Source organism: Scyliorhinus canicula, chromosome 3, assembly GCF_902713615.1.
Source record: "Scyliorhinus canicula chromosome 3, sScyCan1.1, whole genome shotgun sequence".
Taxonomy (NCBI): Eukaryota; Metazoa; Chordata; class Chondrichthyes; order Carcharhiniformes; family Scyliorhinidae; genus Scyliorhinus; species Scyliorhinus canicula.
The window spans coordinates 915,945-930,479 of NC_052148.1; the positions used below are offsets into that span (position 1 = coordinate 915,945).

The 14,535-nt window shown below is 44.1% G+C and overlaps 1 protein-coding gene and 1 non-coding gene across 2 annotated transcripts in view; one reads left to right on the top strand and one right to left on the bottom strand.

The window, feature by feature from the left end:
- fbxo41 (F-box protein 41) overlaps positions 1 to 14,535 on the top strand; it is a 258,780-nt gene that overhangs the window by 92,686 nt on the left and 151,559 nt on the right. The gene's annotated exons all lie outside the window — the stretch shown is intronic.
- Positions 9,300 to 9,389, bottom strand: trnap-ugg. The gene is given in 2 exon segments: positions 9,300 to 9,335; positions 9,354 to 9,389. It is a non-coding gene; the product is annotated as a tRNA-Pro (tRNA).

Genomic DNA, 14,535 nt, shown 5'->3' on the forward strand with positions numbered 1-14,535 from the left:
TACAGAAGGAGAAATTAATTGGATTTGTTTATTGTCATGTGTACCGAGGTGCAGTGAAAAGTATTTTTCTGTGAGAAGTTCAGACAGATCGTTCCGCATGTGAAAAAGAAATACATAATAGGGCAAACATGTAACACACAATGTAAATACATAAACACCGGCATCGGGTGAAGCATACGGAGTGTAGTACTACTCAGCAGAGAAAGACCCTGATGGGAGTTATGTACAGGCCCACTAGCAGTAGTCAGTATGTGGGGCAGAAAATAAATTAGGAGATAGAAAAGGCATGTAAAAAAGGCAACATCACAACAATCATGATGCGGAGATGCCGGCGTTGGACTGGGGTGAGCACAGTAAGAAGTCTTACAACACCAGGTTAAAGTCCAACAGGTTTGATTTGAATCACTAGCTTTCGGAGCACTGCTCCTTCCTCTGGTGAAGGAAGAGGTAGGTTCCAGAAACACACACACAGACAAAGTCAAAGATGCAATACCATACTTTGAATGCGAGTATTTGCAGGTAATTAAGTCTTTACTTGTCCAAACGGAGCAACTGGAACGAGGGATAATCACAGGTTAAAGAGGTGTGAATTGTCTCAGGCCAGGACAGTTGATAGGATTTTGCAAGCCCAGGACAGATGGCGGGAGGTGAATGTAATGTGACCTGAATCCAAGTTCCCGGTTGAGGCCACTCCTGTGCGGAACTTGTCTATAAGTTTCTGTCGTGCATCTTGAAGGCCGCATTCGATGTCCTTGACCGCTGAAGTGTTCCCCGACTGGAAGGGACCATTCATGCCTGCCGATTGTCGCGCAATGTCCAGTCATTCATTGTCGCAGCGTCTGCATGGTCTCGCCAAGTACCACGCTTCGGTACATCCTTTCCTGCAGCGTATGTACAATCTTATGGTACAATAATCATGGGGGACTACAATATGCAGGTGGAATAGGAAAACCTGGTCGGTAGTGAACCTCAAGAAAAGGAATTTGTGGAATGTCTAAGAGACGTTTTTTTAGAGCAGCTCGTGACAGAGCCTAGTAGGGAACAGGCAATTCTGAATTTTTTCATAGAAAATACAGTGCAGAAGGAGGCCATTCAGCCCATCGAGTCTGCACCGACCCACTTAAGCCCTCACTTCCACCCTATTCCCGTAACCCAATAACACTTCCTCATCATTTTGGGCCCTATGGGCAATTTATCATGGCCAATCCACCTAACCTGCACGTCTTTGGACTGTGGGAGGAAACCGGAGCACCCGGAGGAAACCCACGCAGACATGGGGAGAACGTGCAGACTCCGCACAGACAGTGACCCAGCGGGGTTTCGAACCTGGGACCCTGAAGCTGTGAAGCAACTGTGCTATCCACTTGTGCAACCGTGCTGCCCCCAAATGATCCCCAAAGATTGCTTGACCATTATATCAGTTTTCTCCCTGGATAAATTCTCACTGCAGTACAGTGTATAAACACATGCTGATGTAGAAGCCAGTGCCGTGGACTTTCTTGCTTTCCTGGGTCATGGTTAGTCCCTGCAACCGACACAATCTCCAGTGACTCCCGTTTCTGCAGCAGCCGATCAGTCAAGTTAGTCAGCACCTACAACTAAAACTGTGTTTAAAAGAAAAATCTTTAAATTGCTTTCCTGAAGATACTCCTTCTGCACAGAGGTAGTTTTCAGTCGCGCCTCATGCTCTTTTTTGCAAAGCCTTCATCTCCCATCTTGGTGATGTGTAATGAGGCAGACTTGATTAGGGAATTTAAGGTGAAGGAACCCTTTGGGAGCAGTGACCACAATATGATAGAATTTACCCTGCAGTTTGAGAGGGAGAAGCTGCAATCAGATGTAACGGTATTACAGTTAAATAAGGGTAACTACAAAGACATGAGGAAGGAGCTGGCCAGAGTTGATTGGAGAAGGAGCCGAGCAGGGAAGACAGTGGAACAGCAATGGCAGGAGTTTTGGGGGGTTATTCGGGAGGCACAACAGAAATTCATCCCAAGGAGGAGGAAACATGCTAAGGGGAGGACAAGGCATCCATGGCTGACGAGGGAAGTTAAGGACAGCAGAAAAGCTGAAGAAAAAGCAGACAAAGTGGCGAGGATTAGTGGAAAGTCAGAGGATTGGGAAGCCTTTAAATGCGAGCAGAGGACAACTAAAAAAGCAATAAGGGGGGAGAAGATGAAGTATGAGTGCAAGCTAGCTAGTAATACAGCTAGTAATATAAAGGAAGATAGGAAGAGTTTTTTTCAATGTATGAAAGGTAAGAGAGAGGCAAAAATAGACATTTGACCACTAGAAAATGTGGCTGGAGAAGTAATAATAGGAAACAAAGAAACGGCAGAGGAACTGAATAGTTACTTTGCATCAGTCTTCACGGTGGAAGACACCAGTGGGATGGCAGAGTTCCAGGAGAATCAGGGGGCAGAGGTGAGTGCAGTGACCATCACTAAAGAGAAGGTTCTGGGGAAACTGAAAGACTGACGGTGGATAAATCACCTGGACCGGATGGACTACACCCCAGGGTTCGAAAAAAGAGATAGCAAAGAACAAAGAACAAAGAAAAGTACAGCACAGGAACAAGCCCTTCGGCCCTCCAAGCCTCTGCCGACCATGCTGCCCGTCGAAACTAAAATCTTCTGCACTTCCATGGGCATCCTGAAGGGGGAGGGAAAACAGGCAGAGGTCGTTGTACATATTGGTACTAACGACATAGGCAAGAAGGGGCATGAAGTCCTGCAGCAGGAGTTCAGGGAGCTTGGCAGAAAGTTAAAAGACGGGACCTCAAGGGTTGTAATCTCGGGATTACTCCCTGTGCCACGTGCCAGTGAGGCTAGAAATAGGAAGATAGAGCAGCTAAACACGTGGCTAAACAGCTGGTGTAGGAGGGAGGGTTTCCGTTATCTGGACCACTGGGAGCTCTTCCAGGGCAGGTGTGACCTGTATAAGAAGGATGGGTTACATCTAAACTGGAGAGGCATAAATATCCTGGCCGCGAGGTTTGCTAGTGTCACACGGGAGGGTTTAAACTAGTATGGCAGGGGGGTGGGTACCGGAGCAATAGGTCAGAAGGTGAAAGCATTGAGGGAGAACTAGGGAATAGGGCCAGTATGGCTCTGAGGAAGAGCAGACAGGGAGATGTTGCTGAACACAGCGGGATTGGTGGCCTGAAGTGCATATGTTTTAATGCAAGAAGTATAACATAAGAACTATGAGCAGGAGTAGGCCATCTGGCCCCTCGAGCCTGCTCCGCCTTTCAATGAGATCATGGCTGATCTTTTGTGGACTCAGCTCCACTTTTCGGCCCGAACACCATAACCCTTAATCCCTTTATTCTTCAAAAAACTATCTATCTTTACCTTAAAAACATTTAATGAAGGAGCCTCAACTGCTTCACTGGGCAAGGCATTCCATAGATTCACAACCCTTTGGGTGAAGAAGTTCCTCCTAAACTCAATCCTAAATCTACTTCCCCTTATTTTGAGGCTATGTCCCCTAGTTCTGCTTTCACCCGCCAGTGGAAACAACCTGCCCGCATCTATCCTATCTATTCCTTTCATAATTTTAAATGTTTCTATAAGAGCCCCCCTCATCCTTCTAAATTCCAAAGAGTAGAGTCCCAGTCTACTCAACCTCTCCTCATAATCCAACCCTGGGATTAACCTAGTGAATCTCCTCTGCACACCCTCCAGTGCCAGTACGTCCTTTCTCATGTAAGGAGACCAAAACTGAACCCAATACTCCAGGTGTGGCCTCACTAACACCTGAAAAATGAAAATCGCTTATTTTCACGAGTAGGCTTCAAATGAGGTTGCTGTGAAAAGTTCCTAGTCGCCACATTCTGGCACCTGTTCGGGGAGGCTGTTATGGGAATTGAACCGTGCTGCTAGCTTGCCTTGGTCTGCCTTCGATTAGCCAGCGATTAGCCCTGTGAGCTAAACAGCCCCATATACACCTTATACAATTGCAACATAACCTCCCTAGTCTTAAACTCTATCCCTCTAGCAATGAAGGACAAAATTCCATTTGCCTTCTTAATCACCTGTTGCACCTGTAACCCAACTTTCTGTGACTCATGCACGAGCACATCCAGGTCTCTCTGCACAGCGGCATGCTTTAATATTTTATCGTTTAAATAATAATCCTGTTTGCTGTTATTCCTACCAAAATGGATAACCTCACATTTGTCAACATTGTATTCCATCTGCCAGACCCTAGCCCATTCACTTAACCTATCCAAATCCCTCTGCAGACTTCCAGTATCCTCTGCACTTTTCGCTTTACCACTCATCTTAGTGTCATCTGCAAACTTGGACACATTGCCCTTGGTCCCCAACTCCAAATCATCTATGTAAATTGTGAACAATTGTGGGCCCAACACGGATCCCTGAGGGACACCTATAGCTACTGATTGCCGACCAGAGAAACACCCATTAATCCCCACTCTTTGCTTCCTATTAATTAACCAATCCTCTATCCATGCTACTACTTTACCCTTAATGCCATACATCTTTATCTTATGTAGCAACCTTTTGTGTGGCACCTTGTCAAAGGCTTTCTGGAAATCCAGATATACCACATCCATTGGCTCTCCGTTATCTACTGCACTGGTAATGTCCTCAAAATTTCCACTAAATTAGTTAGGCACGACCTGCCCTTTATGAACCCATGCTGCGTCTGCCCAATGGGACAATTTCTATCCAGATGCCTCGCTATTTCTTCCTTGATGATAGATTCCAGCATCTTCCCTACTACCGAAGTTAAGCTCACTGGCCTATAATTTCCTGCTCTCTGCCTACCTCCTTTTTTAAACAGTGGTGTCACGTTTGCTAATTTCCAATCCACCGGGACCACCCCAGAGTCTAGTGAATTTTGGTAAATCATCACTAGTGCATCTGCAATTTCCCTAGCCATCTCTTTTAGCACTCTGGGATGCATTCCATCAGGGCCAGGAGACTTGTCTACCTTTAGCCCCATTAGCTTGCCCATCACTACCTCCTTAGTGATAACAATCCTCTCAAGGACCTCACCTGTCATAGCCTAATTTCTATCAGTCACTGGCATGTTATTTGTGTCTTCCACTGTGAAGACCGACCCAAAAAACCTGTTCAGTTCCTCAGCCATTTCCTCATTTCCCATTATTAAAACTCCCTTCTCATCCTCTAAAGGACCAATATTTACCTTAGCCACTCTTTTTTGTTTTATATATTTGTAAAAACTTTTACTGTCTGTTTTTATATTCTGAGCATGTTTACTCTCATACCCTATCTTACTCTTCTTTATAGCTTTTTTAGTAGCTTTCTGTTGCCCCCTAAAGATTTACCAGTCCTCTAGTCTCCCAGCAATCTTTGCCACTTTATATGCTTTTTCCTTCAATTTGATACTCTCCCTTATATCCTGAGATATCCACGGTCGATTTTCCCTCTTTCTACCGTCCTTCCTTTGTGTTGGTATAAACCTTTGCTGAGCACTGTGAAAAATCCACTGTTCCTCAACTGTTCCACCATAAAGTCTTTGCTCCCAGTTTACCGTAGCTAGTTCTTCTCTCATCCCATTGTAATCTCCTTTGTTTAAACACAGGTAAGGCAGATGAACTTAGAGATTGGATTAGAACTTGGAACTATGATGTTGTTGCCATTACAGAGACCTGGTTGAGGGAAGGACAGGATTGGCAGCTAAACGTTCCAGGATTTAGATGTTTCAGGCGGGATAGAGAGGGATGTAAAAGGGGTGGCAGAGTTGCGCTACTGGTTAGGGAGAATATCACAGCTGTGCTGCGGGAGGACACGTCAGAGGGCAGCGAGGCTATATGGGTAGAGATCAGGAATAAGAAGGGTGCAGTCACAATATTGGGGGTTTACTACAGGCCTCCCAACAGCCAGCGGGAGATAGAGGAGCAGATAGGTAGACAGATTTTGGAAACGAGTAAAAACAGCAGGGTTGTTGTGATGGGCGACTTCAACTTCCCCAATATTGACTGGGACTCACTTAGTGCTAGGGGCTTAGACAGAGCAGAGTTTGTAAGGAGCATACAGGAGGGCTTCTTAAAACAATATGTAGACAGTCCAACTAGGGAAGGGGCTGTACTGGACCTGGTATTGGGGAATGAGCCCGGCCAGGTGGTAGAAGTTTCAGTAGGGGAGCATTTCGGGAATAGTGACCACAATTCGTAAGTTTTAAAGTGCTGGTGGACAAGGATAAGAGTGGTCCAAGGGTGGATGTGCTAAATTGGGGGAAGGCTAATTATAACAATATTAGGCAGGAACTGAAGAACCTAGATTGGGGGCGGATGTTTGAGGGTAAATCAACATCTGACATGTGGGAGGCTTTCAAATGTGAGTTGAAAGGAATTCAGGACCGGCATGTTCCTGTGCGCAAGAAGGATAAATACGGCAACTTTCAGGAACCTTGGATAACGAGAGATATTGTAGGCCTCGTCAAAAAGAAAAAGGAGGCATTTGTTAGGGCTAGAGGGCTGGGAACAGATGAAGCCTGTGTGGAATATGAGGAAAGTAGGAAGGAACTTAAGCAAGGAGTCAGGAGGGCTAAAAGGGGTCACGAAAAGTCATTGGCAAATAGGGTTAAGGAAAATTCCAAGGCTTTTTACACATGCATAAAAAGCAAGAGGGTAGCCAGGGAAAGGTTTGGCCCACTGAAGGACAGGGGAGGGAATCTATGTGTGGAGCCAGAGGAAATGGGCGAGGTACTAAATGAATACTTTGCATCAGTATTCACCAAAGAGAAGGAATTGGTGGATGTTGAGTCTGGAGAAGGTGTGTAGATAGCCTGGGTCACATTGAGATCCAAAAAGACGAGCTTGAAAAATATTAAGGTAGATAAGTCCCCAGGGCCTGATGGGATCTACCCCAGAATACTGAAGGAGGCTAGAGAGGAAATTGCTGAGGCCTTGACAGAAATCTTTGGATCCTCATTGTCTTCAGCTGATGTCCCGGAGGACTGGAGAATAGCCAATGTTGTCCTTTGTTTAAGAAGGGGAGCAAGGATAATCCAGGGGAGCCTTACGTCAGTGGTAGGGAAATTACTGGGGAAAATTCTTCGAGACAGGATCCACTCCCATTTGGAAACAAATGGACGTATTAGCGAGACGCAGCATGGTTTTGTGAAGGGGAGGACATGTCTCACTAACTTGATAGAGTTTGTTGAAGAGGTCACAAAGATGATTGATGCAGGTAGAGCAGTGGATGTTGTCTAAATGGACTTCAGTAAGGCCTTTGACAAGGACCCTCATGGCAGACTGGTACAAAAGGTGAAGTCACACGGGATCAGGGGTGAGCTGGCAAGGTGGATACAGAACTGGCTGGGTCATAGAAGGCAGAGAATAGCAATGGAAGGGTGCTTTTCTGATTGGAGGGCTGTCACTAGTCGTGTCCCCAGGGATCAGTGCTGGGACCTTTGCTGTTAGGAGTATATATAAATGATTTGGAAGAAAATGTAACTGGTCTGATTAGTAAGTTTGCAGACGACACAAAGGTTGGTGGAATTGTGATAGCGATGAGGACTGTCAGAGAATACAGCAGGATTTAGATCATTTGGAGACTCGGGCGGAGAGATGGCAGATGGAGGTTAATCCGGATACATGTGAGATAATGTATTATGGAAGGTGTAATTCAGGCAGGGAATATACAGTGAATGGTAGAACCCTGAGATACTGTGACAGTAGCAATGATGTGTTATTGATCACTCAGTCTGAGATATTGTGACAGTAGCTGTGATGTGTTATTGATCACTCAGTCTGAGATACTGTGACAGTAGCTGTGATGTGTTATTGATCACAGTCTGAGATACTGTGACAGTAGCTGTGATGTGTTATTGATCACTCAGTCTGAGATACTGTGACAGTAGCTGTGATGTGTTATTGATCACTCAGTCTGAGATACTGTGACAGTAGCAATGATGTGTTATTGATCACAGTCTGAGATACTGTGACAGTAGCAATGATGTGTTATTGATCACTCAGTCTGAGATACTGTGACAGTAGCAATGATGTGTTATTGATCACTCAGTCTGAGATACTGTGACAGTAGCAATGATGTGTTATTGATCACTCAGTCTGAGATACTGTGACAGTAGCTGTGATGTGTTCTTGATCACAGTCTGAGATACTGTGACAGTAGCTGTGATGTGTTCTTGATCACAGTCTGAGATACTGTGACAGTAGCAATAATGTGTTATTGATCACTCAGTCTGAGAAACTGTGACAGTAGCGGTGATGTGTTATTGATCACTCAGTCTGAGAAACTGTGACAGTAGCTGTGCTGTGTTATTGGGTGACCGGTAAATTCCACTAAGGTAAATTCCACTACAGTAAATGGTGGACACACTTCATAACTAATTAGTCGTTAGTAAATGGTCTATAAAAAACTAAACTACTTGTTACACCCTTCTTTACGAATTAGTCGTTAGTAAATGGTCTATAAAAAACTAATTTCACTGGTGCTACTACTTTTTTCTATTCAGTTTAACTTTGAACTTTTAAACCCTCAACCATGGCAACATTTATAACATCAGAGAAGAACAAACTTAAGCTTTGCGACGAAGAGAATCATATATACGAAAAGAATGGAGTTAACAGTAGCAAAACAAAAATATATTGGCGTTGTGAGCGTTTTTACAAAGGTTGCCGGGCTAGACTACATACAACTTTCAACTCCAGTATACCAGAAGTTATTTTTTCAACGGGCCCCCATAATCACTCAGCAAGCAGTGCACACGTTAATGCCCGAAAGGCAGTTAATTCAATGAAAAGTGAAGTAATGAGAACGGGCATAGTATCTTCACGGGGAGTAATAGCTACTGCTGTACAAAATCTCGATGAGGAAGCACAATCATTGTTACAAACTATTCCTGGATCATTTTTATCTTAATGTGTGAATAAAATGTGAGCTAAAATGTATTCATAGATCATAGAATGTACAGTGCAGAAGGAGGCCATTCGGCCCATCGAGTCTGCACCGGCTCTTGGAAAGAGCACCCTACCCAAGGTCAACACCTCCACCCTATCCCCATAACCCAGTAACCCCACCCAACACTAAGGGCAATTTTGGACACTAAGGGCAATTTATCATGGCCAATCCACCTAACCCGCACATCTTTGGACTGTGGGAGGAAACCGGAGCACCCGGAGGAAACCCACGCACACACGGGGAGGATGTGCAGACTCCGCACAGACAGCGACCCAAGCCGGAATTGAACCTGGGACCCTGGAGCTGTGAAGCCACAGTGCTATCCACAATGCTACCGTGCTGCCCAAACATGTTGCTTGACCAACGGAAAACCTCATCGAAGGGCTCGTCCGGGATTTGAACCCGGGACCTCTCGCAAATTCCAACAGCGACACACCCAAAGCGAGAATCATACCCCTAGACCAACGAGCCCCGCTAATTCATATTCATATTCATAATTCATATTCTTTTATCTATTTTTATGTGCTCGCCATCATTTTTATCTTAATGTGTGAATAAAATGTGAGCTAAAATGTATTCATATTCTTAATCTATCCCAAATTATTTATTATTATTTTTTTAAGGTACTGTAGTGGAATTTACCTTAGTGGAATATGCCGTAGTGATTTTTACCAATAGTGAAATTTTCCGAGTGGAATTTACCGTAGTGGAATTTTCCTTAGTGGAATTTACCAAGAACCGTGTTATTGATCACTCAGTCTGAGATACTGTGACAGTAGCAGTGCTGTGTTATTGATCACTCAGTCTGAGATACTGTGACAGTCGCAGTGATGTGTTATTGATCACTCAGTCTGAGATACAGTGACAGTCGCAGTGATGTGTTATTGATCACAGTCTGAGATACTGTGACAGTAGCAGTGATGTGTTATTGATCACAGTCTGAGATACTGTGACAGTAGCTGTGATGTGTTATTGATCACTCAGTCTGAGATACTGTGACAGTCGCTGTGATGTGTTATTGATCACTCAGTCTGAGAAACTGTGACAGTAGCAGTGATGTGTTATTGATCACTCAGTCTGAGATACAGTGACAGTAGCAATGATGTGTTATTGATCACAGTCTGAGATACAGTAGCAATGATGTGTTATTGATCTCAGTCTGAGATACTGTGACAGTAGCAGTGATGTGTTATTGATCACTCTGTCTGAGATACTGTGACAGTAGCAGTGATGTGTTATTGATCACTCTGTCTGAGATACTGTGACAGTAGCTGTGATGTGTTATTGATCACTCAGTCTGAGAAACTGACAGTAGCAATGATGTGTTATTGATCACAGTCTGAGATACTGTGACAGTAGCAGTGATGTGTTATTGATCACTCAGTCTGAGAAACTGTGACAGTAGCAGTGATGTGTTATTGATCACTCAGTCTGACATACAGTGACAGTAGCAATGATGTGTTATTGATCACAGTCTGAGATACTGTGACAGTCGCTGTGATGTGTTATTGATCACTCAGTCTGAGAAACTGTGACAGTAGCAATGATGTGTTATTGATCACAGTCTGAGATACTGTGACAGTAGCAGTGATGTGTTATTGATCACAGTCTGAGATACTGTGACAGTAGCAGTGATGTGTTATTGATCACTCAGTCTGAGAAACTGTGACAGTAGCTGTGATGTGTTATTGATCACTCAGCCTGAGATACTGTGACAGTTGCTGTGATGTGTTATTGATCACTCAGTCTGAGAAACTGTGACAGTAGCTGTGATGTGTTATTGATCACAGTCTGAGATACTGTCACAGTAGCAGTGATGTAGAACATAGAACGATACAGCGCAGTACAGGCCCTTGGGCCCTCGATGTTGCACCGACATGGAAAAACACTAAAGGCCATCTAACCTACACTATGCCCTTATCATCCATATGCTTATCCAATAAACTTTTAAATGCCCTCAATGTTGGCGAGTTCACTACTGTTGCAGGTAGGGCATTCCACGGCCTCACCACTCTTTGCGTAAAAAACCCACCTCTGACCTCTGTCCTATATCTATTACCCCTCAATTTAAGGCTATGTCCCCTCGTGCTAGCCACCTCCATCCACGGGGGAAGGCTCTCGCTGTCCACCCTATCTAACCCTCTGATAATTTTGTATGCCTCTATTAAGTCACCTCTTAACCTTCTTCTCTCTAACGAAAACAACCTCAAGTCCATCAGCCTTTCCTCATAAGATTTTCCCTCCATACCAGGCAACATCCTGGTAAATCTCCTCTGCACCCGTTCCAAATCTTTAACGTCCTTCCTATAATGAGGCGACCAGAACTGTACGCAATACTCCAAATGCGGCCGTACTAGAGTTTTGTACAACTGCAACATGACCTCATGGCTCCGGAACTCAATCCCTCTACCAATAAAGGCCAACACACCATAGGCCTTCTTCACAACCCTATCAACCTGGGTGGCAACTTTCAGGGATCTATGTACATGGACACCGAGATCCCTCTGCTCATCCACACTACCAAGAATTTTACCATTAGCCAAATATTCCTTATTCCTGTTATTCTTTCCAAAGTGAATCACCTCACACTTCTCCACATTAAACTCCATTTGCCACCTCTCAGCCCAGCTCTGCAGCTTATCTATGTCCCTCTGTAACCTGCAACATCCTTCCACACTGTCTACAACTCCACCGACTTTAGTGTCGTCTGCAAATTTACTCACCCATCCTTCTGCGCCCTCCTCTAGGTCATTTATAAAAATGACAAACAGCAACGGCCCCAGAACAGATCCTTATGGTACGCCACTCGTAACTGAACTCCATTCTGAACATTTCCCATCAACTACCACTCTCTGTCTTCTTTTAACTAGCCAATGTCTGAATCCACATCTCTAAATCACCCTCAATCCCCAGCCTCCGTATTTTCTGCAATAGCCGACCGTGGGGAACCTGATCAAACGCTTTACTGAAATCCATATACACCACATCAACTGCTCTACCCTCGTCTACCTGTTCAGTCACCTTCTCAAAGAACTCGATAAGGTTTGTGAGGCATGACCTACCCTTCACAAAACCATGCTGACTATCCCTAATCATATTATTCCTATCTAGATGATTATAAATCGTATCTTTTATAATCCTCTCCAAGACTTTACCCACCACAGATGTTAGACTCACCGGCCTATAGTTACCGGGGTTATCTCTACTCCCCTTCTTGAACAAAGGGACCACATTTGCTATCCTCCAGTCCTCTGGCACTATTCCTGTAGCCAATGATGACGTAAAAATCAAAGCCAAAGGCTCAGCAATCTCTTCCCTGGCTTCCCAGAGAATCCTAGGATAAATCCCATCAGGCCCCGAGGTCTTATCTATTTTCACCTTGTCCAGAATTGCCAACACTTCTTCCCTACGCACCTAAATGCCATCTATTCTAATAGCCTGGGTCTCAGCATTCTCCTCCACAATATTATCTTTTTCCTGAGTGAATACTGACGAAAAGTATTCATTTAGTAATGTGTTATTGATCACTCAGTCTAAGATACTGTGACAGTAGCAATGATGTGTTATTGATCACAGTCTGAGATACTGTGACAGTAGCAGTCATGTGTTATTGATTACTCAGTCTGGGATACTGTGACAGTAGCAGTGATGTCTTATTGATCACTCAGTCTGAGATACTGTGACAGTAGCTGTGATGTGTTATTGATCACTCAGTCTGAGATACTGTGACAGTAGCTGTGATGTGTTATTGATCACTCAGTCTGAGATACTGTGACAGTAGCGGTGATGTGTTATTGATCACAGTCTGAGATACCGTGACAGTAGCAGTGATGTGTTATTGATCACTCAGTCTGAGATACTGTTACAGTAGCTGTGATGTGTTATTAATCACAGTCTGAGATACTGTGACAGTAGCAGTGATGTGTTATTGATCACAGTCTGTGATACTGTGACAGTAGCAGTGATGTGTTATTGATCACTCAGTCTGAGAAACTGTGACAGTAGCAATGATGTGTTATTGATCACAGTCTGAGATACTGTGACAGTAGCAGTGATGCGTTATTGATCACAGTCTGAGATACTGTGACAGTAGCAGTGATGTGTTATTGATCACTCAGTCTGAGAAACTGTGACAGTAGCTGTGATGTGTTATTGATCACAGTCTGAGATACTGTGACAGTCGCTGTGATGTGTTATTGATCACTCAGTCTGAGATACTGTGACAGTAGCTGTGATGTGTTATTAATCACAGTCTGAGATACTGTGACAGTAGCAGTGATGTGTTATTGATCACTCAGTCTGAGATACTGTGACAGTAGCTGTGATGTGTTATTGATCACTCAGTCTGAGATACTGTGACAGTAGCTGTGATGTGTTATTGATCACTCAGTCTGAGATACTGTGACAGTAGCTGTGATGTGTTATTGATCACTCAGTCTGAGATACTGTGACAGTAGCAGTGATGTGTTATTGATCACAGTCTGTGATACTGTGACAGTAGCAGTGATGTGTTATTGATCACTCAGTCTGAGATACTGTGACAGTAGCTGTGATGTGTTATTGATCACAGTCTGAGATACTGTGACAGTCGCTGTGATGTGTTATTGATCACTCAGTCTGAGAAACTGTGACAGTAGCAGTGATGTGTTATTGATCACTCAGTCTGAGATACTGTGACAGTCGCTGTGATGTGTTATTGATCACAGTCTGAAATACTGTGACAGTAGCTGTGCTGTGATGTGTTATTGATCACAGTCTGAGATACTGTGACACTAGCTGTGATGTGTTATTGATCACTCAGCCTGAGATACTGTGACAGTTGCTGTGATGTGTTATTGATCACTCAGTCTGAGAAACTGTGACAGTCGCTGTGATGTGTTATTGATCACAGTCTGAGATACTGTTACAGTAGCAGTGATGTAGAACATAGAACGATACAGCGCAGTACAAGCCCTTGGGCCCTCGATGTTGCACCGACATGGAAAAACACTAAAGGCCATCTAACCTACACTATGCCCTTATCATCCATATGCTTATCCAATAAACTTTTAAATGCCCTCAATGTTGGCGAGTTCACTACTGAGTTCACTGAGTGATCAATAACACATCACAGCTACTGTCACAGTATCTCAGACTGAGTGATCAAGAACACATCACTGCTACTGTCACAGTATTGGGCAGACGCAGCATGGGTTCGTAAAAGGCAGGTCGTGCCTAACTAATTTAGTGGAATTTTTTGAGGACATTACCAGTGCAGTAGATAACGGGAAGCCGATGGATGTGGTATATCTGGATTTCCAGAAAGCCTTTGACAAGGTGTCACATAAAAGGTTGCTGCATAAGATAAAGATGCATGGCATTAAGGGTAAAGTAGTAGCATGGATAGAGGATTAGTTAATTAATAGAAAGCAAAGAGTTGGGATAAATGGGTGTTTCTCTGGTTGGCAATCAGTAGCTAGTGGTGTCCCTCAGGGATCCGTGTTGGGCCCACAATTGTTCACAATTTACATTGATGATTTGGAGTTGGGGACCAAGGGCAATGTGTCCAAGTTTGCAGATGACACTAAGATGAGTGGTAAAGCGAAAAGTGCAGAGGATACTGGAGTCTGCAGAGGAT